The sequence below is a fragment of the Lissotriton vulgaris genome, chromosome 6 (genome assembly GCF_964263255.1).
Source record: "Lissotriton vulgaris chromosome 6, aLisVul1.2, whole genome shotgun sequence".
Lineage (NCBI taxonomy): Eukaryota > Metazoa > Chordata > Amphibia > Caudata > Salamandridae > Lissotriton > Lissotriton vulgaris.
This window is the reverse complement of record NC_141694.1, coordinates 864448645-864476168: the sequence shown is the minus strand read 5'-3', so window position 1 is coordinate 864476168 and position 27524 is coordinate 864448645.

The following is a 27524-nucleotide window of genomic DNA, read 5'->3' as shown; positions in this document are numbered from 1 at the left end:
GCTCTTCCCCTTTACCCCACTCCACTCTATGCCACTACAGTGTACGCCACTCCACTGTATGACATTCCACTGTATGCTGCTCACTCTGGGCAGTTCAACTATACACCACTGTACTTTATGCCACTCCACTCTATGCTATTCCACTCTATCCCCTCCACTGTATGCCATTCCAATATACTCCACTTCCAGGTATGCCATTCCACTGTAAGCTACTTCACTCTATGCTGAACCAATCTACTCCACTCCAGTGTATGCCACTCTGTTGTATGCCATTCCATTGTAGGCCAATCCACTGTATACTACTCACTCTATGTTGTTTCACTCTTTGTCACTGCACTCTACGCCTCCCCACTCCACTGTATGCCATTTCATTGTACGCTACTCCACTTTGCCCCACTCCACTGCTTGTTTTTCCACTCTGCCCTACTCCTCTCTATGCCACTCCAGTCTAGGCCACTCCATTCTACATTGTTCAATGTCACTCCCTCCACTCTACGCCAATCCACTCTACACCACTCCTCTATATGTTCTTCTATTGATTCCCATTCCACGCACCTCTATTCAACACCACTCCGCAGTACACATGACACTCATGCCACAGCTTTCTATAACATGAAACTGCACACCATGATACCCTACAATACAACACTCTACAACACAACATGGTACAACACTGCACTCTATGCCGCTCTAATCTTCGCCACTTGAGTCTACTCCACTCTACAAACCCCTACCCAACTGTATGACACTCTATGTCTATGTGGAGAAGTGTGGCTCACTGGTTAGAGGAGGCAGACCTGGAAGCAGAGGTCAGCCCGGGACCAGGGTTCAAATCCCGGCTCGGCGGGGTCTTGAGTCCTAAAATGTCCATGGACTCGACAATTCTCACTCCGGTGCCTACTCGATTCACGGGTTCACACTCTGCAACTCTGGGCAATAGCTTGCTTAATCTCCACAACGGCCCCTCGCGGCGGGATGCCTGGCTTTCACCTTGCGGATACCCTGCCGGGGTTATCTCACAGGGGAATACAAGGACGGGTTCCCTAAGCAAGCGCTTAGAAACTGCTTGGTGATTTGCGCTATATAAATTCCTGTACATTTACATTTACATTTATGTCCCTTCACTCTACCAAATTATAAACCACTCTGTGCTACTCCACTTTACAACACAGTACTCCAGTCTGTGCTGCTCCACAACACTGTAGTCCACTCTACAAGACTCCATGCCACTCTTCAACACTATACGCAATTCCCTCTACAATACTGCACCAAAATGGACTCCACTCTACTCTATAACACTCTACTCAACTTTTTTCCACTTCTCCACCCCACTTCATGGCAAGTATGCCACTAGACTCTACAGTACACTATGACACTCCACTCTACAACACTATACTCTACTCTACCTTACTCCACCTTGTACTCCACTCTATGCCACTTCACTCTACTCCGGTCTACAACTGTTTCCCACAATCTACAATGTGGCATACCACTCCACTGTATGAGATACCACTCCACTCTATGACTCTTTACTCTACTGTATGATATACCACTACACTGGATTTCATTCAACAGCACTGTACTATATGAAATGCCACTCCTCTGTATGACACTTTACTCCATTCTACACTACGCCACTCCACTGTACCAAAGTTTACTCCACTCTACACCACAGTACAATACTCCTCTTTATACCACTCCACTCTACAACACTCTACTCTGTTCTTTAGAAGTGCACTCTACTACATTATATGCCACTGTATGACACTCCACTACACACTTTGCCCTTACACTCAGCTGTACAACACTCTATCTCACACTACTCCACTACCCCACTGTATGACATTCCACTCTATAGCTACTTGACTCTACAACACTCTCTACCACTACACTCATTGACACTGTACTGTACGTCACTCCTCTCTACAACATTCTACTCCACTGTATGCCATTCCACTGTAAAATACTTTCTAACACTCTATGATACACCAGTCCACTTTACTGTGCCATACATCACTCCACTCTATGACACTTTACTCCGCTGTATGACATTCTAGGCCGCTCTACTCCACCTTACTCTTCAAAATTACACTCCACTGTATTACAGTTCACTCCACTCTATCCTACGTTACCCACTGCACTGCACTCTACTCCACTGTATGATACTTTGGTCTGCTCTACACCACTGTTCAGCACTCCACACTATGTTGGTCCACTGTACGACAACCTATTAGACTCTTTGAAACTCCACACTACAAGTCTCTTCTATTCCCTATGCTACTAAATTACACTCTACTCCACTCCTTGCAATCCACTGTACTACACTGTATAAAACACTAGCACACACCACTCCCCTCCTTTCTATGACATGCCTCTCCACTTTATTCTATCCAGTTCATTCTACGCCACTCTGCTTCACTGTCCAACACTGTACCCCAGTCACCTGAACAACACCCTACTCTACAACACACCTACAGAAATGTCTGACAGAATATCGACGGACAGAAAATCGATGTACAGAAATATCGACGCAAGAATATCGAAGTCAAGAATATCGACATCCTATCTACATTATGGTAAGTACAAAAATATCGGATTATTTAGTTAAAAAATAATGTAAAATTAAGTTAAAAATACCTATAATTAAAATAAACATAGTTAAAAATGCTTTAAATTACTTAAAAAATATGAATAATATATATATATAATGCAAAAATAAATGAAACATATACATATAATACATAATATATATACTTACTAATAATTTTTAATAATTACTTTAATAACTTATATATTTTGTTAAATAGCATATAAATTAGGAATGTATCTATACACATAAAACAATAATATAAACAAATTAAATATATATCTATAACATATTTTTTTTAATATTTTTCTTACTCTTTTTAATATGAAGTGTATACTACATTAAATAAAATAATAAAAAATGATTACATAGCAGAGGTAATAACATTACTATTCCAACTCCAAACAGTGTAACAGTAGGGAAAGTGTTGGATAGCGTAGAGGTTAAAGTTACTATTCCCACTCCAGTGAGTGCAACAGTAGGGAAAGTGTTGGATAGTATAGGGGTAAAAATTACTATTCCCAATCCAGGGAGCGCAACAGTAGGGAAAGTGTTGGATAGCATAGGGGTAAAAATTAATATTCCAACTCAAGTGAATGCAACAGTGTTGAAAATTTGGATAGTGTGGGGGTTAAATTAACATACTTATTAATTAAATAATTTTTGAAGAAGAAATAACATATTACAAATTAAATTGACTAAGAAAATAATTATAAATAGCAATAAATTAAATTAAGATTTACTTAAATACAATTAAATTACTTTCCCAAACTCCACCATAAACACATACCCCACTACACTTAACAATAAACATAATGCATTTACTTATCAATTAATATAATAATAAAAATCAATTACCAATTAATATTAATTTATCAAGAAATAAATTAACAACAACAACAAATAAAAAGTAATATTAAATTAATTATAATTAATACAATGATAAATTAATTAATTATAAACAATTCATTACCAATTAATAATTGATTAACAATATATTAATTAATACTTCCCACCCTTTCCCTCTATAATCCCACAACCCGCTACACAGAAAAAATAACATAATTAATTTCAATATCAATTAATCAATTAAGAAAAATGAATTACCAATTAATAATAATTAACAGTAAATGAATTATCAATAACAATACATAACAAAATAATAAATTAATTATAAATAATACGATTATACATTAATCAATTAACAAAAATTAATCACCAATTAACAATAAAGCAATAATAATAACTATAAATAAAAACATAATAATTAATGAATTAATTATAATTAAATTACTTCCCACCCTATTCCTCTATAAACCCACTACCCGCTCTGATACTAAAAGTAAAAATGTACTTTAAAAAAATTAATGATTTCTAAACATTCAATACAATATTTAAAAATAATAAAACTACATTACAAAAAAATGCTAAACATACATATAAAATACATACCACTAATATAAATATTGCCATTAATAACAACAACATTTTTGCTAACGATATTATCTACTTTGATATTATTAACTTAGATATTACTTATTTCATTATAAAAAAAACAACATTACTTACCTCAAGGTCGATATTCTGGTCAACGATATTCTTGGCCTTCCATATTCTGTCCCTAAGATATAAAAAAACTCGACATTACTGTATGTCGATATTAAAAATCAATATTTTGACTCCTCACCCACCACCGTACGAGTCTACACTGTACAAGACTTTCTGCCACTATACTGGACAACACTTCACTCCACTCCGCAACACTAAACTATACAACACTTTACTCCACTGTACTCCACTCTAAGCCACTACATTGCACAATACTGTTCTTCACTACATGGCATTCTACAGAACTATACTCAATGACACTTCACTCCACGACATTCAACTCCACACCATTGCAGTTGATGACACTCCATGCTAGGACACTCAACTGTATTGTATGGCACACCACTCCTCTGTAAAACTTGGCAATCCACTCTAGGATACTCCACTATATGATAGACCATGCCACTCCACTGTATAACAATTTACTCCACTATACACTTTGGCACTTCACACTCCCCCAGTCTATTCCACTCTTTAACATTTATCTGAAAGACACTGTCATTCACTATGCTTTTAGACATTCCACTTAACAACACTTAACTGAATGACACTAAACACTACAATTTGAAAGCCATATAAATAATAAAAAGGATATCAAATCAATTAAAAAAAAACGTTAAGAATAAATTATAGTTTTCTTCTTTCTATACAAACCCAAGATAAGCCATGCAACCATTAGAAATTCTAAAGCTATAGTCATAACTTAAATGTATAATTGCACACCTCCTTTAATTTACTATTTGGGGCACACATCCATACACAATCTTGTCACCTCACTAGCCACGCTAAAATACCTATAACTCGCTAATCTACCATGCAGTCTGTTCTCAAAAATGTTATTTGAGATGTCATAAGTGTTATTATCAATCCTATAATTTCACATCAATTACTCCTGCAATATCCCAGGGTATAACCAGTACATTGAGAAGGTGCACATTATAGTTAATGTAGTGTGGTGAGTGAGGTGAGATAATGGTAGAATCTGTGGGAAATAACCATTTCGACGTGTTACTGTGTGACAACTCTAACCTGGGAAAATTAATTGAAATGATAGATGGAGAGGAGCACTGTCAGAAGAATGGGATACTGGACATATCAACGGAAAGTGAAATTAAACTATGCAGTAAGTTATCTCAAATAGTACTTCTTAGTGACTATACTTCTTCAGTCTTCCAAATGTATTGCTAGTTCCTCATCCTTGAGCCTCTTGGGTTCCTTGCTATTCATCAAAAATATGTAGTACAACTCTGCCTTCCTCAGAAGGGTGACTCTATCGCCTCCCCTCCTGGTGGTGACATCCTGTCAATACAAAAAAGAGACTAAAGATTAGGAGTTCTACCATGTACAAAATTTCTGGCCACTAGATAGGACTGATCAACATTGGTTATTGTGCTGTTCACATATCTCAGGCAACTTCGACATGAGGCAACATACAGACAATAGTCACTGGTAAAGGCCATACTTTTCTGTCTGTTGTGTTTGGCCAAATCTAGTGGAGTATGTCTTTACATTTTCACAATGTATGCAGGCCTTACAATGACCATATCTGAAAAAGCCTTGTGTGTGGAAAGCCAGCATCCGAGCTATGTGTCATGTCTCTATACAAATAAATACCTGCATGGTTTGCTTATCCTGATAGTGACGCTCGAGGTGTAGATCCTTGTCAAAGACTATTTCAGAGGATTTTAGATTTCATTGTTTCTTTGAATCTGTCCTGAATCTCTGCTATAGATGGTAATAAACCTTCCTTGTGGGGCATTGCATCCTCTCTCATGGGGTTTAAAAACAAGCTACCTTCCCGCTCTTGTATCTGCTTAGCTACTTGCTGTTTTTAATATTTTCCGAGGGTACCCCTAAAAGCAGTGGCATATTTCACCATTCTCCTTATTGTAAGCTGACTTTGTCGAGCAATTTCTTTGGCCTAAATCAATTCCCAATAGGACACACTTCCTTTTAGAATGTGATGTGAAGGTGGCCACATCTTGTATGTAGGGTTCTGTTACCAGATGTTTCTTTTCCAAAGTAACATGCCTCTATTTCTCCAAAAGAAACATCAATGTGGATGTCCAAGAAATCAATCTCTTTGACATCAATGTGAAATGTAAAATTCTAATTCAGATAATTTCTCCGAATCCTTTCTATGACTTGTTCCACCCTGTGACGATCACCAGATCAGGAAGAGGTTGTATTCATAGCATACCCACAGAATTAGATTCTGAGTGAAATTCTCTAGAACACCAGACCATGGCACCTGCACCTCCCACTAGCCCACAACATGATTTGAGTAGAGGGGTGATACAGGTCCAAAGGCCATAGGATAGAGAAACATTGCTGCACTGATGTATTTCAAAAGGAAAGAGAAAGAACAGAGTAGTATGTTTAACGGTTATTCTCTACTCTAGTGCTGATACACTTTAGGCCTCTGTGCACCAATACACACACCTTTGCACCATATTACAAGAGTGTGTAGTTTCTGAGAACTATACTCTTTGAACTGGAAGGGGACCCTTCCAGTATTAATACTATGCTTTAATACTTTTCCTACTTTATATGAGCGCTATACAATGCAGCACACAGAAAGTTTGTAAAACGTGGAACATTTTTAAAATTGCTCGACTATTATGCTCGCCTTAAAGAGGTGTCGTTTTTGGCACACGTCACTGTCTTTAAATGTTAGTAGATAGGAATATGTGTCAAATCCCATGTGTGGCTGCAGAGAAACACCCATATACCATTGATAGGCTGCCCTCTTGATGCAAAGTAGTTCAAAGTAGAGCATAACTCTATTTTGCATTACTTTCAGATACTTTGCAAATCAAATCATGATTTGCAGTGGAAAGTATATCACAAAATAAAATTTTTGGTAATGCAAATCCAGGGTATAGTGTTCCGCCCTAGAGGCAAAATAGGTGATTACAATTGTTCCCTACCTTGTGCATCCTTTCATATTCTAGTAAGATTAAGAATTTAACGTTTTTTATGCCTCATATCTTTAAAAAAAGTGCAATAAAACACAAAAAGCAGACCATTTTTGCTCAATATTGTATGCCTCCATACTGATAATCTTATTTCCTTTTAAGACAGACGTTAGGGGTGGTATAGTATCTTATAGTAAGATACACGAAGAGTGCACACATATTTCATTACTGTTCATAAGGAATGTTAAGAAGCCACATTACAATAATACTTAAGAAGCCATAAATGAAATCTGTGGATTAAAATTACCCCGCAAACATATTTAGTGCTTTTTTCATTTTTCTTTTTGAATGTAGACCCACGCATAGGCCTTCCTTTCAATAATATTCAATTTGTCTTTCTTCTGCATAATTCATCCAATACAGTGTGGGCTGCGTTACTGTGTATTAACTGTCACATCTAATCTTCATTGTCGCACATTCTTCAATTCATGTCTGAGATATTCCTTAGCTCACATAATTCGATATCTCTTATGTGTATCCTGGAGTCCCCTTTTGGGAATTAAATATCAACCTCTCTGTCAGTGCTTTTCATCATGAACGAGATTGCTGCTCCTGGTTTGCTCAGAATATTCAAATTCAGTTCTTCGGGGTATTGTTGTTCAGTTCTTTTAACATAACCAAAGATGTTTTAAAGCATGGGCAAAGAGGGCGCTGGCTTAGGCTTTCAGTTTTTCAGGGGAGGGCCTGATAGAGCCAGCTTTGTTCTGTAGTCAGTCTTGTCCTGGCGACCTTGAATAATTGTTAAATAGAGTTTTATTTTCGAAAAATCTTTTCATTTTAATTAATTTTTAATGTGAGAGATGTGTTGCAGTCTATTACAGACATTTTTCAGAGAAATGTGTTTATGTTTCATGCAAAGCCCAGTCCATGAAATAGTTTCGTTTAAATCAGGGCTTCACATATGAGATATGGTTCCACAGATTATTTGCAATAATATTAGTGTGCTTCTGTGCTACAATGTTGTAAACGAAGGTCACGATCCCTCAATACTAGAGGACATATTTATCATAGGGTTGTGTCGCTTTTGACCATGAAATGGGGTGCATAAGCAACGCAACCCTTAAGTTTGACTGATCAAGAGACTTTGTGTCCTTGAGGGGTTTGATAAATCCAAAGTAATGCAACATAGCCCAAATCGCTGTGTTGCATTACTCTGACCTGGGAAGACATTCCATGGGTGGAGCATGGATGGACCCATGCATTCACCCATGGATTCTGTAGCATTACCAAATTTACCAGTACTAGTAGAACTGGGAATGTGTCAGAATGCTATGCCATCCCAGGGGAGGTGTAACGACGAGAAATGTTTGTATTTCTCCTCGATTTTTCCTCTTTCTATGGGTGCTTCTTTCTGGAGCACATGTACATACTGGAAAATGCCTCAGGGAATTGTTTATGTGCAGTAGGATGTCCCTTCCTGTAAAAAAACAATCCCGCTTACAATACAGGCCCCCATCCACCATGGTATAAGGTTGCCTGTGTTGATGCTAGGCAGCACATTGTGCACCAGCACTGGGAAAAAGACAGAAATGCATTGCATTATGTTAAATACGGCACATACCTGCCCTTTTCCTGTCACGCAGCGCAGCACAGCAAGGTGACTTTCTGTCCAGCGTGATTTTTTTTTTAAATATGCTCCTAGAAGTAAAGAAATGTAGAATTTGGACCAGTGTGCCCCTTAAAAGAGGGCATGAAAGAAGTGAAATTGGGTCATAATTTCAAAGCTGCTCTAAACAGGGGCCACAAAAATGTGCTTGGCCCATAACCGCCAAATCCTTAAAATACCCCTGATAAGTACATCAGCTAGATTCAGTACAAAGGGTATTTTGAATCTATAAAGATGTCATTCTAGGCGTGTAACGGCGGTGCATGTGTGTGTGTAACTAGCATTGTAATTCAAGTGTCCTTATTCATTGGCAATCAACAGTATTGTTTGTCTTCACATTAGAGTTACATTCCCCTTTTACCAGAGTGCCATTTTACAGCTCCTGCACATCATATTACATAAAACACAACACATAAGCATTGTTATGTAGTTTATTCTATTGTATTTACTTTTCAAGTAAAGAAAGTGCTGGATTTATAATCAGGTGGCCTATAATTTGGGTGATACCGGAGACAGCCCAAGTCATGGGAATATGGCTGCCTCTTGAGGTTAGCAACTGACAAAAAAGGGTTAATTGAGGATATCCCCTGGTTGCCTACTGACCAGACTCGCTCCAGTTGTATACCTCTTACTGACTCCTATCTGCTAATCAGACTACTGCCCGGCAGTTCTTTAACCCACTGAGAGAGTTCCCGCAGACACAGTGAGGATTACAGCACACAACCCTGATTTGCCAGTGTCTATAACATAATGAGACTCAGACAGGTCCCATCAACTTTCACATATAATCTATTTTCTAGACCTATCGCTGAGCTCACCAAAAAGCCATTAGGGACACTTCATTTTATATACCAGCTCTCATGTGTGTCTATAACTACAAGTCCATCACAGTTGACACTTAACAATTATACTAATTTATTGGTCAACCCCATTGCCATCCCCTCGAGCATAGACAATGATAATAGAAGTGCCCTGGCGACAAGTGACGAATCATGGTATAACTCCCTACAACTACGTCAGTATTGTTGAGACGTCTCACTGCATTAGACCGCTACCTTATCAACCTCCCAAGAATTAAGTGTGGCGTCTCTTGCTACGGTTACCTGTATGAGTTATGACAGCATCAACGCATTGGAGAATTCCAACTTGTCGTCCAAATCCGGTAGTAGCGCTCTAGTTCCTTACTGTAGATATCCCGGAAGTCCCTCCCCCTTCCACGCACTGCCCGCTGGGGGTATAACTAACCGAGTAACAATGAACTCGGCACCACCCGGGCCGGCAGTGTGGGGGTAGGACAATCGTCAAACCACTGGTTACGAAAGTGTGAGTATTACGGTAGTCTGGGGCCATCTCCTCAGGGTGGTTGGATTCATGCATAGATGAGGCAATCTGAAAGGGCTCTCTTCTGGTATTGAATTTTGTAGCAGTATGCCAGTGCAGTCTTTTATTAAAAACGCTGATACTTCCTTACATACCCGGTCATAAAAGAGTGACCGCAGGATGTGAAGGAGTCACTTGCAATGTAAATACCTCTGTGGCACTACAGCCCATTACACAGCTCGGACAGAGCACTGGGGGCACTCCTTGATTCACAAGGAGTGGGTGCCAGGTTGTCCCTCGTGGCGCGTACCTGTTGTTAATCGGAAGCCATCCTCAGGTGGTTTCTGAGAAGCTGCGGGACTAGGCTGGGAGGGTTCACCTAGTTCAGCCCGCCTTTTATTAAAACAGAAGGGCAACACAGAGTCCTTATTCGAGGCGCACATATCTTGGCATGATGACACACGCTAGGAATTACCACTGTTGTGTGTTCTGCCTCAGATTATGATGCTGGCCACAGGTAAGTGTACCTTTTTGACCATATTTTAACTCTCCTTCTTCTCTCGCTTACAAGGACACTACACATTTGGTGTCTACACCTGCCGGTAAACGTTGCCGTGCACATTTGACCCAAATAGGGTGAGTCTTACTACTGTGCCCTATGCACAAAATTATTGATTACTGCTGATTCTGTATTAACGTGTCCTTTTTTACTCTTATGACGCATGCCACCACTCACCTGTGTTTATCATGCATGTGATGCAACCAGGTTATTGAACGGTGCACAAACCACACTGTAAGAACTACATTCATGATACAACATAATAATGTGTATGATTCTCTTTTCATTGCAGGCTATTTTGTGGATCTACAGGTACCACTTTTTAGAGTGCTGTATGGGTGGTCATTACTTCACTTCACCTAGTTTATGACCATCACCAACAAGTGTTGGTAGATCTCGCTTTGGTCCTGAGGAATTGCCATCCAATTGATAATAGGCAAGAAACATGTTGACCCATATCACAAGCGCATAATCCCACAACCTTAGAATGGCCATACTCGCTGTTTCCGTTTTTAATCAGGATAGTGGCTACAATTCATTAAAATTGTTCTGACTGGACCACTATTTCCTGTTTTAGTTTCACACCCCTTTACATCACTACACCTACACTACACTCTACAGCATACGGAATAAAGATCTCTGCCAAGAAGGCCCCATCACAGGTGCCGATCGGGTATTGCAGCGCCGACCTGATAAGGAGCAGACCTGATGATGAAGCAAGACACCTAGCTGGCTGGGTGTGTGAGGGTCGTTTTCCTAAAGGAGGAATCTATTCTTCTGTCTCTTGTCTGCACACCATCATGTGTAGCCTTATGAAACACACTATTACCTGCATCTTACATTAGGAACTGCATACCACTTCTGTTCATATATACATATATAATATGGCTGCCTCAACATACACTTTAGTAAAGGGTAGGAGCAAGTAGAAGAAACATTCCTTACAAGAGAAGGGGTAAGATTTACAAAGTATGTAGCCTTGAACACCCCATCTGATGAGTTCATCTTTTCACTTAGGTGAAGTGTGAAACTAACTTAAATGGCAGAATCTGCTTCAAAATAAAGTATTAGCAACAAACACAATTCAGCCAAAACATTTATCTTCTGAAATTTTGCCGGCAGGAGTCATGTAAGAAGTTTAAAAAGTCTTTGGAGAACTCATTTTATACAAGTTGCAACGTTTTACCATCAAAATTAAAATTTTGTACACTCCTAGTCTGTCTCATTCTTTTTCCACCACACATCAAATAATGTATATCCAGGTCACAGAATCACTAGAGAAAAGGGGCCAATGTGTTACAAGAATGTTTCTGGATATTTGTTGTGTGGCACTTTTATGGTGGTAATAATGATCTGTTGGCACTGTCCAAAATACCACAGCTACTCCCCTGACTGATCTCTTTAAGTAGCCCTATAGAACATGTTGGTGTCTTGGCCCACCCACACAAGTTGAGAATGGTGAACGTGTGGGAACTTAGGGCAATGGGAAATGAGTGGATCCACAGAGATTCCAGTGTTTACTCACAGAGAAATGGGAAGAAAATATGTGTTTTACCAAAGTTTGAAGTTTGCAAGAGCTTCTTGGTAAGAAACCTCATGAGATCCATGCCAGCCACACCACCCTGGACTCCCCTGGTTGTCTAATTTTCAGAAATGTGTGAGTTTAGTAGGTTTCCCTGGGTGGCAGCATGGACAAGCTCCAAAATCCACACTTGCCAGCATTGCGGAAACAGGGGGGTTTTCTAGTGGAAAAAAAAAATCATGTGTACATTTTGTGGAGCACTAGAGCCACAAGCAAAAATTGGGTTCTATTTTATGAGGATTTAAGTGGGAAAGTAGGGTAAATTTCAATTTGTGGATGGCAACAGATTTCAGAATTTCCCAACTAAAAATGTAAATAAATGAGTAATTTTAGCCATTTATGCACTTCCAAGTTTTGCAGGGCGTTTATGAGAAAGTGAACAGGATCAATGAAAGCACCACCCTGGACACCTCAGAGTGATTAGTTCTCAAAACAATGATGGGTTGTTACTAACGTTTTGAAGTTATATAGATTGGTTTTGGCACCTCCAGAATTGACAGCTTCCAAGAACAAATACTAATCACAGCATCTGAATATTGAAACTAGGGGGCAAATTATCAATAACTAGCGATATTTATCGCTAAATATGCTTACCGAAATTTTTTTTATCGCCGCGCATCGCCGGATTTTATTGCAGAGATAACATGCTATTAGCAATGTTTATCTCCAATGCGATAAAATATCCGGCAATAGTGGCAAAATGCGTGAATATCGCTGGGAATCCAGCGATATTCAGACATTAACGCCAATAGGGTCTTAACCTGAATATCCACCTCCCATTGGATATACAGGTTAAGAAGTGGTCTGAGCAAGCGTTATTTTCTGCGATATTCACGCTTAGCGCACATTTTTTTATTGCTACGCCTGCGTTGATAATAGGCGATAGCGATGTTAGCAACAGCTTTCAGTCGCTAACAGGTTGGGTACATCCACTTTGCATGTCATTAGCGATAAATATCGCTGACATGCAAAGCGGACCCTAAACCGCTCACTATCACCTAAAAGCTGTCGCTAACTGATGTTAGCGACAGCTTGCTAATAGGGTGATGAAACTATCGCAGCGTTGCGGCCGAAAACGGCCAAAAAAGCGGCGATAATTTCATATCGCCTGCCTTGGTAATATGCCCATAAGACTTCTAAAGGTGAGGCATTAGGCCAAGACAAGGCACTAGTCACTTTATGGACTATTCACATGCTATTCCCACACTACACACAAGACATTCATACTTCCAGCCACAGCACTAATCCAACACATCAGTGAACAGACATCAAGATGCCTCCACCATTCAAAGGCTCATCACATTCACACACCACAGTACAGTATATTCCTCAGACTGACTGAGATCTACCATATAATCTAAGGTAAACTTCCTGGGAAATTCCATCTTAATTTTCCTAAAGAGCATGTCCTAAACTACTAAGGACATTCGTTTATGGCACACAGGATACTCGGTGACAACATGTGCTATGTGCAGTGCTGGGACTGTTTGCCATACTGTGAACCGAATATCTACCATGTCCTGACTGAGGAATAACATGGCAAGCAGTCCACAAATGTGGCCCAGACGTGTAGTGTTGGGGGCAGAGTTCTGGGTAATGTTATGGGTATTGGTAAAGCTCCCTAATACCCAGGAGGGTATCCTGCCACAGATGCAGGAGAAGCCTGGGCTGATCTATGGGCTCACCTGGTTGAAAAAACAAGACTTCAGCTTCCTCTGAAAGGCAAGAATTTTCGAGGTGATACAGCTATGTAGGGGCAAGTTGTTCCAGTCCTTCAAAGCAAGGAAGGGAAGGCTTTATTGCCTGCTTTGGTGCTGCATATGCTTAGGATGTGAGTGAGTAGGAGAGCGGCTGAGCAGGTGTCTGGAAGGCTTCTTAAATCGGAGTTAGTTGTTGATGTATACTGGGCCAGTTTTGTGTAAGGATTTGAATGTGTGTGTGTCAGGATTTGAAGAGAGTTGTGGATAAGGAGCCAATTAAGCTTTTTGATGTGCTTGGTGTGTTTGTGGTGGGATGTTGATGGGGAGCCTGGCCACTATGTTCTTTATGGTTTGGAATCATCTGCTTGGTTGTGTGATGGGGTAATTGTGTATCAGATTTCGTTGAGTCCTTTGATGGAGATGAAATGGCAGCATGTGTATCTCTAGTACCTTGAATACCTATGCTGTATACCTAAGAAAAAACATCTAGCCTAAGCATTCCTTACCTGTTTATGTTTCTGCACCCTTCAATGTATTGACTAAACTCATAGACTTGGCAAGTGAGCATTTACTAATGCCTTCCATGGAAGCTATCTGAAGCTCAAAAAGACATGCTGTTCATGCACCTTTAGCACACTCGCTGTGCAAATCTAACACCTTCCAGTATGTAGATGTACATTTTAACCACATCGCTGCTGTGCATTTTCCCCTCCTGTGCTGGAAAATGCTTTAGTACATGATTCATGACGAGCTCAGCTCGTCATCAGCACAGCTCCACTGTGCCTCATGACGAGCCGAGCTCGTCATGAGCATGGAAAGGGTTAAGGTGTCCACAAATGTTTCGAAGGCTAGATTCCATGAAAAGAGTGAGCACATCTACTTTTGAAACTAGGGTAAACATGCTGGGAAGACTGTCCAAAGTTCCCTAAAGAATACTTCAAAAACTATGAAAGGCTTTAGATTTTGCTGCTCAAAATACTTTGTGATAACTTGGGCTACATTGTGATCAGCGTTATGTGTAGTGTAGTGACTGTAATGCACGGGCAATATGGACAAGAACATCTACTTCATTATGACGGCAGATAAAGTTGTCAACCAGCCCATTAGCAAGTCAATGTTTTTCTCAACTAGAGGAAACAATTTGAAAGGATGATTGCCTAGTGAAATAGTGGAAACAATTTGAAAGACTGATTGCCTAGTGAAATATTGATCCACGGAAGGTATGTATCCCTTCAAAGCAATTGAAAGGTATACACTAGGACAGCTCCACCTTTGTCAATTTCCCAATACTTCACTTTTGCATGGTACAAAGTAAAGAAAGTAGAAAAACAAAGGCCTGGCTGAGAAGGGCATTGGGGACAGTAACAGCAAGCCTCCTGCCTCTTTCTTAGCTTAGAGTAGACTCTGCAATGACAGCATGGTTGAGTCTTTCTTACAGTTGCGGGAAAGCAATTGGCAAAGTGCTGATCCAGCTGTCTTGCCACACCCTCTACAGCAGGTGAAGTGGATGCTACTGCTTCTTGAACAGTAAGACTGTCAGTGACGGGTAAACTGAAAGTCAAGGAAAGACAACTGTCTTCCTGTAGTGGTCTGATGGTAAACAACATACACATTATATGTTGCCAACTGGTTCATGTGGGTAAACAGCTTCTTATACTATGTGCAAGTTCTACTGTTCCCATTGTATCACTGAAGTACCTTGTCATTCTTATCTACACTACCCATGTACTTGTTGTAATCAAGTATGTAGATGGGCTTGGGAACTTCGGCCAACCAACTCCAAATTATAACAGAGCAAGTGCTCTCATCATGGCTTGTAGTGAGCATGTATAGATCAGACTTGTTAGAACTGTCATCCTTGGTGTAGTCTTCCCCTTAATGTTTTACTTTTCCACTTCTGTTTTCTAAAGTTTATTTTCATTGGAAATAGGACTTTGTGCTCTTTACCACTGCTAACCAGTGCTAAAGTGCTTGCGCTCTATCCCTTTATTTGTGAAATTGACCTACACCTGATTGGTAATTTCAATTTACTTGTAAGTCGCTAGTAACGCGGTACTAAATGTACCCATGGACTGTACATTAAATGCCACTAATGGGTATGTTACTTCAAAATGGGGGAGAAACTGTTACAGGTGAGGGGTGCAACATGTCACCCACTCACTCCAAGAAATGCTAGAGAGTGTGCAGAGAGTTCAAAAGGTTGTGGCCTGGGTCTAGAACCCATTCTAGAGAGGGAGGAGCAAGTCTTGCCTCTTGTTGCCCTCACACACCTCAAAGGATGTCATGCTTCATCATCGGGTGTTTGCTCCTCATCGGGCCAGCGCTGCAATCCGAATCGAAGTGTCGCTTTTGCAAAATGCTGTATGATGCGTGTGGGTGTGAGGGGTGAGTCCTAAATGGAGGTCAGTGCATGCAAGGTTAAAACTGGCTAAGGGTGATCAAAGGACTGTGTTTATTGTGACGGTACCCTTGTCAGAATAAAAACCCGAAGGTTAGCTGTTACCTCAATGGTGCAATGTGCCTGGGTAACTAAGAGGTCAACATGTTTCGCCCCCTTGCGGTCAAAACGATCCGTGCCACTTCATCAGGACCAGAAGATCAAGTGTAGTGTGGATAGTGCGCATGAGTAATTGGTGAAGGGGGTAAAGAACCCTCTGTGTAATCAGGAATGGCCTAATCTGTGGACCCTACAGACTGGCAGCAACTAAATAGTTGGAACGCTCCTGATGTGACCTCTGAGACATGGAGACAACAAGACATACATCAGTCCACTAGAAAGAGACGTTGAGATCTGCCCCAGTAGTGTACAACACGCTGTATCACATAAGTACATTAAACAATATCATGAGACTTACTATGTGGGAATATCAAGAGGACAAGTACCCAACGTGGTGGCTCACAGGTAGTGCATAGACTGGCAGCAGAAGGTTCACCGGAAAAGCTGGTGATCTTGTCTCTGGCCCCATCGGCTCCCCCAGAGTAACCCTTGTTGGAGAAACATGCCTAGTTGAAGAATGCCCAGCGGTAAATGCCAGCATCATACAGATGACATATATAGTGGGGAGAGGGGGTTGGAGCATTGTTATATGGTTTAAAAAGATATAATAGTGACCACTATGATTGGATTTTATTCATTTTGGTGTAATTTTATTTGTTAAAAATGTACTTTCTTTTTCTAAATTGGTGTGGGACTTCTCTTGTGTTGAGTATGCAGTGTCTTGCTTGTATAATGACCTGTAGGTGCAAAGGAGAAGTATGAAGAGGGTTTGTTTGTGTATGGGGAGCAAGTGGAGGTCACTGAAATGTTTAGATATGTGTGTGTGTGGAGTAGGTGATTGAGAGTTAGTCTGTCTGCTGCTTTCTCGTTGACCTAGAGTCTGTTGGTGAGTTGCGATGCGATTCCAACATAGAGTGTTTCCATAGTCCAGTCAGCTGGTGAATATTTCTTGAGTGATGGATATCTGGGTGCTTAGAGGCAAACATCTGATGACTTTTTTGAGGAGTTTGAGGGTGTTACAGAAGATTGGGTCAACCATGTTCACTGATTGAGATATGATTGCCGATCATCATAATCGCCTGGTTCCTTTGCAGTGTTTGATAGGGTAGGTGCTGGTCCTAGTTCTGAGGGATACCAGGTCACGGACCAAAGGGAGGTATCTTTCTTAAAGAAGACAACTTTTGTCTTGTTGGAATTAGCTTCAGGGAGTAGGTCCACATTCAGTTTGCTACTTCAGACATGAAGCTGGTGAGTTACTTTTAGGTGTTATAGATGTCATCAGAGAGGTAGAGGTAGAGGATGAGCTGAGTGTTATTAGTGAATGATTTGATGTTGAGTATGAGGGTTCGAACACTACTGGCAAGTGGTGCCATATACGCATTGAAGAATTGGCTAAGTGAGAAGTCTTGAGAATGCCACAGATCAAGTTGGAAGCAGTGAACGAGTATGGAGCCCGGATTACAGATTCGGTGTAACCCATATGGAAGAAGCTGATCCAGGTCCTCATGTTCCAGTGTTGCGGAGGCTCTGGATGAGGATGAGGTGGCAGAAGGCAGGAGAGAGATTGAATAGAATGAGTGCTGCTGTGTCCCTCTTGTCCATGTCATTTGTGGTGGTGATGAGGACCAACACTGTGTTGTGGCACAATCTGAATCCTGTTTGGGAGGGATCCAGGAGTTAGTTGATGTTGAGGTGGTCGACCAATTGCTTGTTAATGAGGTATCCAAGAATGTTGCCTGGTAGGAGAGGAGGGAGATGGATCTGTAGTTCCCCACAGTCTTTGGGTGCACTGGGGATTTTTTAGGAGGTGTAAGATGGTGGCATATTTCCATGGGTCCAGGAAGCTCACTGTGGTGAGACAGTTTTTGCGGATTGGCATGAGTGTGGTCAGATGGGGTTGAGTCCTCTGAGGAAGATCAAATGGAAGCATGAGTCAGAGAATTCTCTTGAGTGGATTGTGTGCATAGTGTTGGCAGTTTCATGAGGAGGGATGGCTCACCAGTGTATCAGAGTGGTTTTATGAGTATGCTTCTCATCGGAATGGAGGGAGGCAAGGTCCAGTTTGGGTGCAAAACTGTTGTGTATGGTGTGATTTTGGTGCTGAAGTATTAGAGGACCTGTGTTTATAGTACCGGTGAAGGGGTAATGGTTGTGGAGCTGGCAGAGTGGCTGCTTTTCTTGAATGCTTTTACTATGTCGAAGATTTCCTTTGCATTGATGAAGCCATATTCCATACAGTCGGTGACTACACCAAACTTGGTGGTAGCAATTCATTGGTGGTAGATCTGAAAGGATGATTTGCATGTATTTCTGTCATTGTTGACATGAGTGTGTCTCCATAGGAGGCTCAGCTGTTTACGGTGGTATTTGGGAAATTGGAGATCTTCTGTGAACCAACTAGTCTGTGCAGTGGGAAAAATATTAAGAGAGTCAGTGTGTGTTTGCAGAAGGTTATCCATGTGTTAACGTTTGAGACTGAGGTTGATGGAAATTCCTCCTCTAAGTTTGCTGAATATGTCCTCTCTTGCTATCTTGGAGTTGGGAGGAATAACCACGATGTCCATAGCCAAAAGACGAGTTGAGCCATGTCTCAATGAGAACAGTAGTAGGTCCTGGGAGAAGTTGAGCTGAGGTTCCAGACTTCGATGGTGTGATTGTCAAGCGAGTGTTGAGGAGAGTGCAGGCCAGAGAACAGTGAGTGCTGTGTATGGGGTGACATGAGAGATATGGTTGTGTGTGTGGTGAGGAGGAGAGGTTTGGATAAGAACAGGAAGGGTGCAATGGGTACAGGTGAATGCATCTCCAGTGGTGGTGGGTGATCCAGGCTACAGTGTAGTGATGAGTGTCCGTGGTTTATGGCATGGATGACTGCAGCACATTGCATCTCAGGGTGTGGTGGGTAGCTGACAGACCAGAGGTCCTGGTGCTTGGTACAGGCCGGGTGTTTGTTGGTGCAGATTGGTTCGCCTGTAGTGTGCCCATTACATGCATCCGCTGTATGTCCACTCTGCAGCCACCATTAAGAAGGTCTGCGAGGAAGTAGAAGATCCTGAGGGCTGTTCCTGGGGCTGGATGGGGTAAGAGAAGGGTGGCAGAGATGAGGGTGGCAGAAAGCAGCACCTAAGCACCCAGCACAATAATCACAACCAAATACAGCAAAAGGGCAGCAACAGGAGGCACAAAAATAGACAAAAGATCCAAAAGAGATAAACATATGAAAAAGCAAAGTGCAAAAAGAACAAAAAAGGAAGGCCACAGGGTCAAAGTAGAGGGAAATAAAAATTTGAAAAGCTAGAGGCAGAACGCCAAAGTGAAAGTGAGGCAATGTGTGAGTGAGTTGAGTGAAAAGTGGTTCGATGGGGGCAAAGAAGGTGTGAGTGGAGATTGGAGAGAGTGAGAGAAAAACAGGCTAACATGAGGGAAAATACACAAGAGAAGCAAAAGTTGAAAAGGAAAGGGTCAAAACGCAAAAAAAAGCATCAAAAATAGTGGTGAAGAGGAGGAAAAATGGGTGGGAAGCAAGGGACCTCAATCTGGAGTAGCTGACCGAAAGTAGAGTCCAATAGGGCCAGATGAAGGCGGTCAGGCAGGGCCATGAAGGCCATTCTTAACTATTAATTAATTAAAATATAAAATATTAGTAATACCCTATTTTAAGTTACAAAATAAATGTAACAATATTTTTTATTAAAATGTAACTAAAGTAATGTTCATAATTCTATACATCACTTTTATTAAATATTATTGCATAGTATCAATATTTTACTTTTAGGTGTGAAAGTCTTAATTTTATTTTAATATATTTCCATTAATTAAAGATGTATTTAAAAATGAAGTTAATAGTGCCGTATATATTTTGTTCCACAGTTACAATCAATGTATGAATATAAAATATATTAATATGAGTATATTTTAAAATTAAAAAATAAAGTTAATAGGGCCGTATATATCTTTTGTTCTACAGTTACAATCAATGTATGAATATAAAATATATTAATATGAGTATATTGAAATTTTTATTTTCGAGTGTCCAAAAGAAACTATAACTTATGTCCTCGCCATGCACATTTAATTACCCCTTTGACTAATGACATCATTGATAACATTACTGCAACGTCTAAAATCACATTATTGATGATAAAACTGTGCATGGTGGGGGAACGATTTATAGTTACTTTAGGTCATGATTTATAGTTACTTGAATTAACTATAACTGATGAATTTCAGAGCTTTTATTACTTTCAAACGGTGTGTTTTAACTGGAATTTTCGCCTGACTATAACATCCGTTTATCCATTGCTTTATTTTAGGTAGTAATAGTTAGGACCTAGTTTCAATAGGAAAGGCGTTTTTTTGTTTTGCAAATAACTTTGACACAGGTTGACAAATACTCAATACATTTTCAAATCTAGTTTGTCACTCACTTCAGCTGCTGTTTTGAACATTTCAGGGTGATCCATCAAGGAGAGGCTGAAAAAAGGGGAGTCCTAAAATGAGTTTTCCCATGCAATTTCCCATAGGGATTTTGAACAGAGTGCTGCCCGATCCACTGGATGGAACTGCATCAATTTTTGCAGAAAGCTAGCTCTTGGCTAGAAAGCTTGCTTTTTGTGATTTGGTGTAAATCTGTTTAGTAGTTTTGCACTGCTCTTGCTTCTTTCAACACCTCTTTTGCCTGTTCTGTTAACTCTCTTGCTTCTTTCTGCACTTTTCTTGCCACCTTCTGCGCCTCTGTTGGTTCTTTCTGAACTTCTTTTGCCTCTTTCTGCACCCCTGTTACCTTTTTAATCACCTCTATTAAGTGTTTCTGCACCTTTTCTGCCTCTGCCTGCACCCCTCTTTCCTCTTTCTGCGCCTCTATTGGATCTTTCTGCACTGCTCTTGCTTCTTTCTGCACCTCTCTTGCTTCTTTATGCACCCCTCTTGCCTCTTTCTGTGCCCCTCTTCCCTTTTTATGCACCCCTCTTGCCTCTTTCTGTACCCCTGTTCCCTCTTTCTGCACCTCTTTTGCTTGATTCTGCAACTCTCTTGCTTCTTTCTGAACTTCTCTCATTTCTTTCTGTACTTAAATGGGAGGTGCAAGTTGTCAAGTTTAAAGGTCTGCGTGCTCTTGTTACTGAGGTATATGTCTACTTGTATATGTATTCTCACATGTGTTATGCATCTGAAGATAGTAGCTTAAAAGCGGGTAACTTCTCCTATAGGTGGTCAAATCTTCTTAGTTCTGCTCTGTCATTCGGTTGCACAAGCAGACATGTCTTATGTATATATAGGTGTTAGAGAGCCCCTCAAATATACTATTGAATATCCATGTGCCCTGAATTATGATGGGCAGAAAGAACTACATACACCTTTTTGTACACACATTTACAGAGTATGCTGTTTGAACCAAAGACATTCAAGCATTTGTATGGTTATTTATGTAACTTGTCAGTAGGTAAAAGCAGAGACACACGCACACATACCTTCACAAACTTGGTCAGACTTACAACAGTGATATGCTTAGGATTTCCGTTTTATATATGTTGGGCCTAGCATTCTGAGCAGTTGATTAATAGTGAAGCTTCAAGAGAAAACTAAAGTTCAATACATCTTGGGAGAAGGATTAGTTATTTTTGTATGAGTCTGTTGTAAGGCACAGTCAAAATAGGCCTCTTTCTGCACCTCTGTAGTTTCTTTCCATACTTCTCTTGCTGTTTTGTCCACCTTTCTTCGTCTTTCTGTACTTATGTTGCATTTTATTGCATTTTTCTTGCTTCTTTCTGCACCTATGTAGACATAATTAGAAATTAGCATTTAAAAAACCTTCGAAATTCACTGAAAAAAGCAGAAGTTTTAGCGACGGTATAGTTAGGAATTAGCATTTTTAAAAACCTTAACATTTACTGAAAGAAACAGAGGTTTCAGGGACGTTATAGTTAGGAATTAGCATTTTAAAAAACCTTAGAAATCCATTGAAAAAAATACAGTTTTCAAGGACGTCATACTTAGGCTGACATTTTACTCGTACAAAAACAGATAAATTCGGCCATTATAGTTAGCTGAGCTAACTATAACTTGCGCCCCCGCAATGCACTGCTGATGACATCACATATTACATCACTCATGCCATGGTAAGTAACATCACTGATGACATCTCAAATAACATCACTGATGATATCATCCAGTGACTGAGTGTTTCTAAAAAGTTTCAAAAATGTTATATATATATATTACCTACTGGTGGTCGCCAGTAGGTAGTTATAGTTAGGATTATTTTGTATAGGGAATTCGCAACATTCTATTGGGAATAACTTTGGTGTCGGTTGAGGAATCTGCCTGGATTCGTCAAGCAGGGGCCGAGATAAAAGGGGGGTCCCAAAACATGTTTTCCGCTATGTTAATTTCCATAGGGCGGTTGGACTCACTTTTAGCTCAAGCGGCTGAATGGATTTCCACCAAACTAGGCAAAATTGTAGGGACTGGTAGCCCAATGTGCCTTTGCTATGGCTCAAGATATGTGCTCCAGTGGATTTTGAGTAATTTAGGTTAAAAAAAATATATATATCTGTAAGCGCGCCCCGGTACGCGCACCGGGGCGCGTACCAGCGCGCTACGCAAGTTCGCGCGCTGAAAGCTGATTGGCTCTCGGGTATCTGTCAACATTCCAAACAGTCCGGAGTGGCCGCCATCTTGTGTCTTGGTAGGATCGAGACACAAGAGGTGTCAAAAACAAAGGGGGAAATGACCAAAAGGGGGCAGAGTAGACCCCCCCTGGCCCCTAGGTTTTATGTGGGGGCCATAAAAGGGCCCCGCGGGGCAAAGATTATTATTTTTTTTTCGATTTGCGTGGGGGGAGCGCCCGGTACGCGCACCGGGGAGCGTACCGGGGAGCATACCATGGGGAAAAAAGAATGACAGAGTTTTTAAAAAATGTAGCCTTTTTTTTATAAATTGGAGGTAGTTCTAAAAAGAACTGTTTTATATTTTTTTTATAGTTTTTTGAACATTTTGTACTTTTTTTGGCTTTTATGAACAATTTTTTATTTTTTTTGTTATTTTTATGGGGACAAATAAAAAACAGGGAATTGTAAACGGCTCAACTGGAGCAAAAAAAATCAGGAAAAAATTAAGGTTTTTTGGGACAAATGTGGTTGTCACCAGCACGGTTGATGAGTTTAATGCTTTGCTCACCATAGGTAATTGTTTTACTGGGTTTGTATGTTTGGGACCATCTCCCTTGTTTCTTGACCCGATGGAGTGGGTTGCTTTCTTTTGGAGGTGCTGGGAGAAGATTGGGAAGGGTTTCTGGTCATTTCTCGGACCTCTGCCGCAGCATAGTTGTTAGGGTGCAGGCTTTGCATGTGGCGAATCATGGTGTTATTGCCAAAAGAATACTTTTTGTTAGGGTCCCCCCTGGAAAGTACAGTGCCACAGATTAACCTTTGGCGCATTTACTTTCTTGAGGTCCATTGGGATTGAAAAAAACTCCCAGATAATGTGCTCCTTTGGCTTATATGGGGTAGTGTCTTCAGGCAGGAACCTCCTCCTCTCCTCCTCCTCCTCTTCCTCCTCCTCTTCTTCATCTCCACCACTGTGGTGTTGTGGTGGTCCTCTTGGTGGTGGTGGTGGTGGTGGTGGTGGTGGCTGAGATGCTCCTGCTGCTGCTGCTGCTACTGTAGCCATTTCTGAGTACAAATAGGTAGTAATAGCTCTGGAAACAGGTCTTCTTCACTCAAAGTACAAAGTGAGAATGAGGAATAAAGGTGGGGGCTTTCATCATTAGGAAAAAAAACTGTCCTGAACCAATGAAAAGTGTTATTTTCAGGTCAAATGACCAGGGCTTTCATCATTTGGAAACCAAAAATGTCCTGAACCAATAAAAAGTGTTATCTTTAGGTCACATGACCCGACGCGCTTACGCTACGCGCCCCGGGGCGCGCCCAGGGGCGCGTAGCGTAAGCGTGTCGGATGCTTACGTCGCGCGATAGTATCCGCTCGAGTGCTTCCGGTTGCGTTTACACCGTGCGTATTACGCGAACGCGGCTACGCGATACGTCACAATGATGTTTTCGTTTGCGGCAAAAGCGCTAATGGGACGCTCACCGGTACGCGCCCTGGGGCACGCCGCAAGAATGCGCTTACTGGTGCGCTCACCGGGACGCACACCGGGAGTGCTCCAGGGCAAAAAAAAAAACATGAACAATATACATGAAAAAAATAGTATTACATAAATATACAATATAGGATTCATTATAAAAAATATTACATTTCATAGCTATAGAAATTTGCTATTAAAAAACCTTTGAAATTCACTGAAAAAAACATAGGTTTGAGGCCCTATATATAGTTAAAAATTAGCATTTAAAAAACCTATGAAATTCACTGAAAAAACCATAGGTTTCACACCAGTTATAGTTAGGAATTAGCATTTAAAAAACCTATGAAATTCACTGAAAAAACCATAGATTTCACACCAGTTATAGTTAGGAATTAGCATTTAAAAAACCTAATAAATTCACTGAAAAAACCATAGGTTTCATGCCAGTTATAGTTAGCTGGAAATTTTACTGACATAAAACCATTGAAATTCCCACGTTATAATTAGTTGGACTCACTATAACTTGCGCGCCTGCAATGCACTGCTGATGTCGTCACATATTACATCACTCATGACATGGTCAGTGACATCACTCATGACATCACTGATGACACCATCCTTGTAACAGAGTGACAGACCTCCTTTCAGTGTAATGTAACCCTTGAAACACATATTCAAAAATAGAAACTAACATTTTCAAAAAAATAGAGATACCCATACCAGTTACAACAACCAATTCAGTAATTCCACCATCTATATACACATCCACACATTCACCAACAGTTTTATATAGTCACTCATACATATACTCACTCATCATATGTAGCGATACACCAATACATCCTGTTACACACCGACAGTCATCCAAAAGTTACTCACACACATACTCACACATGCAAATAAACGATTGAACATCCATTTATTTGCATATACAACTATACACACACCACCACCTTACTTCTAAGGAAACTTACACATACTTACTCTCTTAAACAAACACTTATAGAAACACATACGTATTTAAACAGGAACTCTTACAATCTCTCACTCTCACATATACTCACTTATAAACATCAATACTCACATATACTAGATTAAAACATATGTCGTTACTGATAAAGACACTAGTGAGACAGTCATTCACTCACTAACACACACATATACACACTCAACCACCCTTACAATCCTACACATATGCTGTCTTCAAAACACATACAAACATTGAGTCAGTCATTGATGCATCTATGTGCTAAGTAATACCTCCACCAAACCATACAGACACTCATACTGATACTAAAAAAAATCTAATAACCCATATACACACACATGTAGGTACTCACCAACCCATGCAGCCACTTATACACAAAGTGAAACACTGATACATATATATAAATATTTAAACATTACTCGCTAATATATGTATTCACTAAGATACACTTAATAAGCCAGTTAACCAATCAAAAAAAAACATCCATTTAGACACTTATTTAAACATTTATTCTACAATCGACCTTTACATATACATATATAAAACATATTTATTTTTCAGAAAGACACACATTCACTGGATGGTGTCATCAGAGATGTCATGAGTGATGTCACTGACCATGTCATGAGTGATGTAATATGTGACGTCATCAGCAGTGCATTGCAGGCGCACAAGTTATAGTGAGTCCAACTAACTATAACGTGGGAATTTCAATGGTTTTATGTCAGTAAAATTTCCAGCTAACTATAACTGGCTTGAAACCTATGGTTTTTTCAGTGAATTTAATAGGTTTTTTAAATGCTAATTCCTAACTATAACTGGTGTGAAACCTATGGTTTTTTCAGTGAATATATATATATATATATAAATAAATAAATATATATGCTAAAGTCAATGTGTGAAATCCTGGTATTGTATATAATGCCTAGGTAATGTATAGAATGCCTGATGGTTTAGAGGCAAACTAGGAAATATACGTTTTTTGTGAAAATGATACATACTTTTCCTAGGCATTCAATACAATTTCTAGGCATTATACAGAATGACCAGTACCATTTGTGCAAAGTGTTAAAAGGCCACAAGATGAGATTCCTAGGCATTCGGCAAAGTGTAAAATCCTGGTTTTGTAAAGAATGCCTAGATAATGTATAGAATGCCTGATGGTTTAGAGGCAAACTAGGAAATATACATTTTTTGTGAAAATGATACATACTTTTCCTAGGCATTCAATACAATTTCTAGGCATTATACAGAATGACCAGTACCATTTAGGCAAAGTGTTAAAAGGGCACAAGATGAGAAGCCTTTATTAATTAATACGCATTTGAAATTGAAAGAACAAAACTACGAAATAAACCACAGGATATTAGCGGAAAACAATGAAAGCAGAACTGAGATTGAAGTACTTGTTACACTATGAAAGGCCGGATTAGGTGAATTATATACTTTGCCGGCAGATAATTCGGCAAAGTATACAATGCCTAGGCAATGTATAAAATATCAATAATTTCATACTTTTACATTCAATTTTCAGGCATTCTATACATTACCTAGCCATTCTATAGAATGCCGGATTTCACACATTGCCGGGCGGGAATAAAATGGCGGGATTAGGCGTATTATATACTTTGCCGGCAGAATATCCTGCAAAGTGTACAATGCCTAGGCAATGTATAAAATATCAATCATTTCATACTTTGACGTTCGATTTTCAGGCATTTTCAGGCATTCTATACATTACCTGGACATTCTTTAGAATGCAGGATTTCACACTTTGACTGTAACACACACACACACACACACATATAAATATATATATATATATATATATATATATATATATATATATATATATTCACTGAAAAAACCATGGGTTATAGACCATATATAGTTAGGAATTAGCATTTACAAAACCTTATTTTACTCACACAAAACCATTGAAATTCGCATATATAGTTAGTTGCACTAACTATATATCGCGCACCCGCAATCCACTGCAGATGATGTCACATATTACAT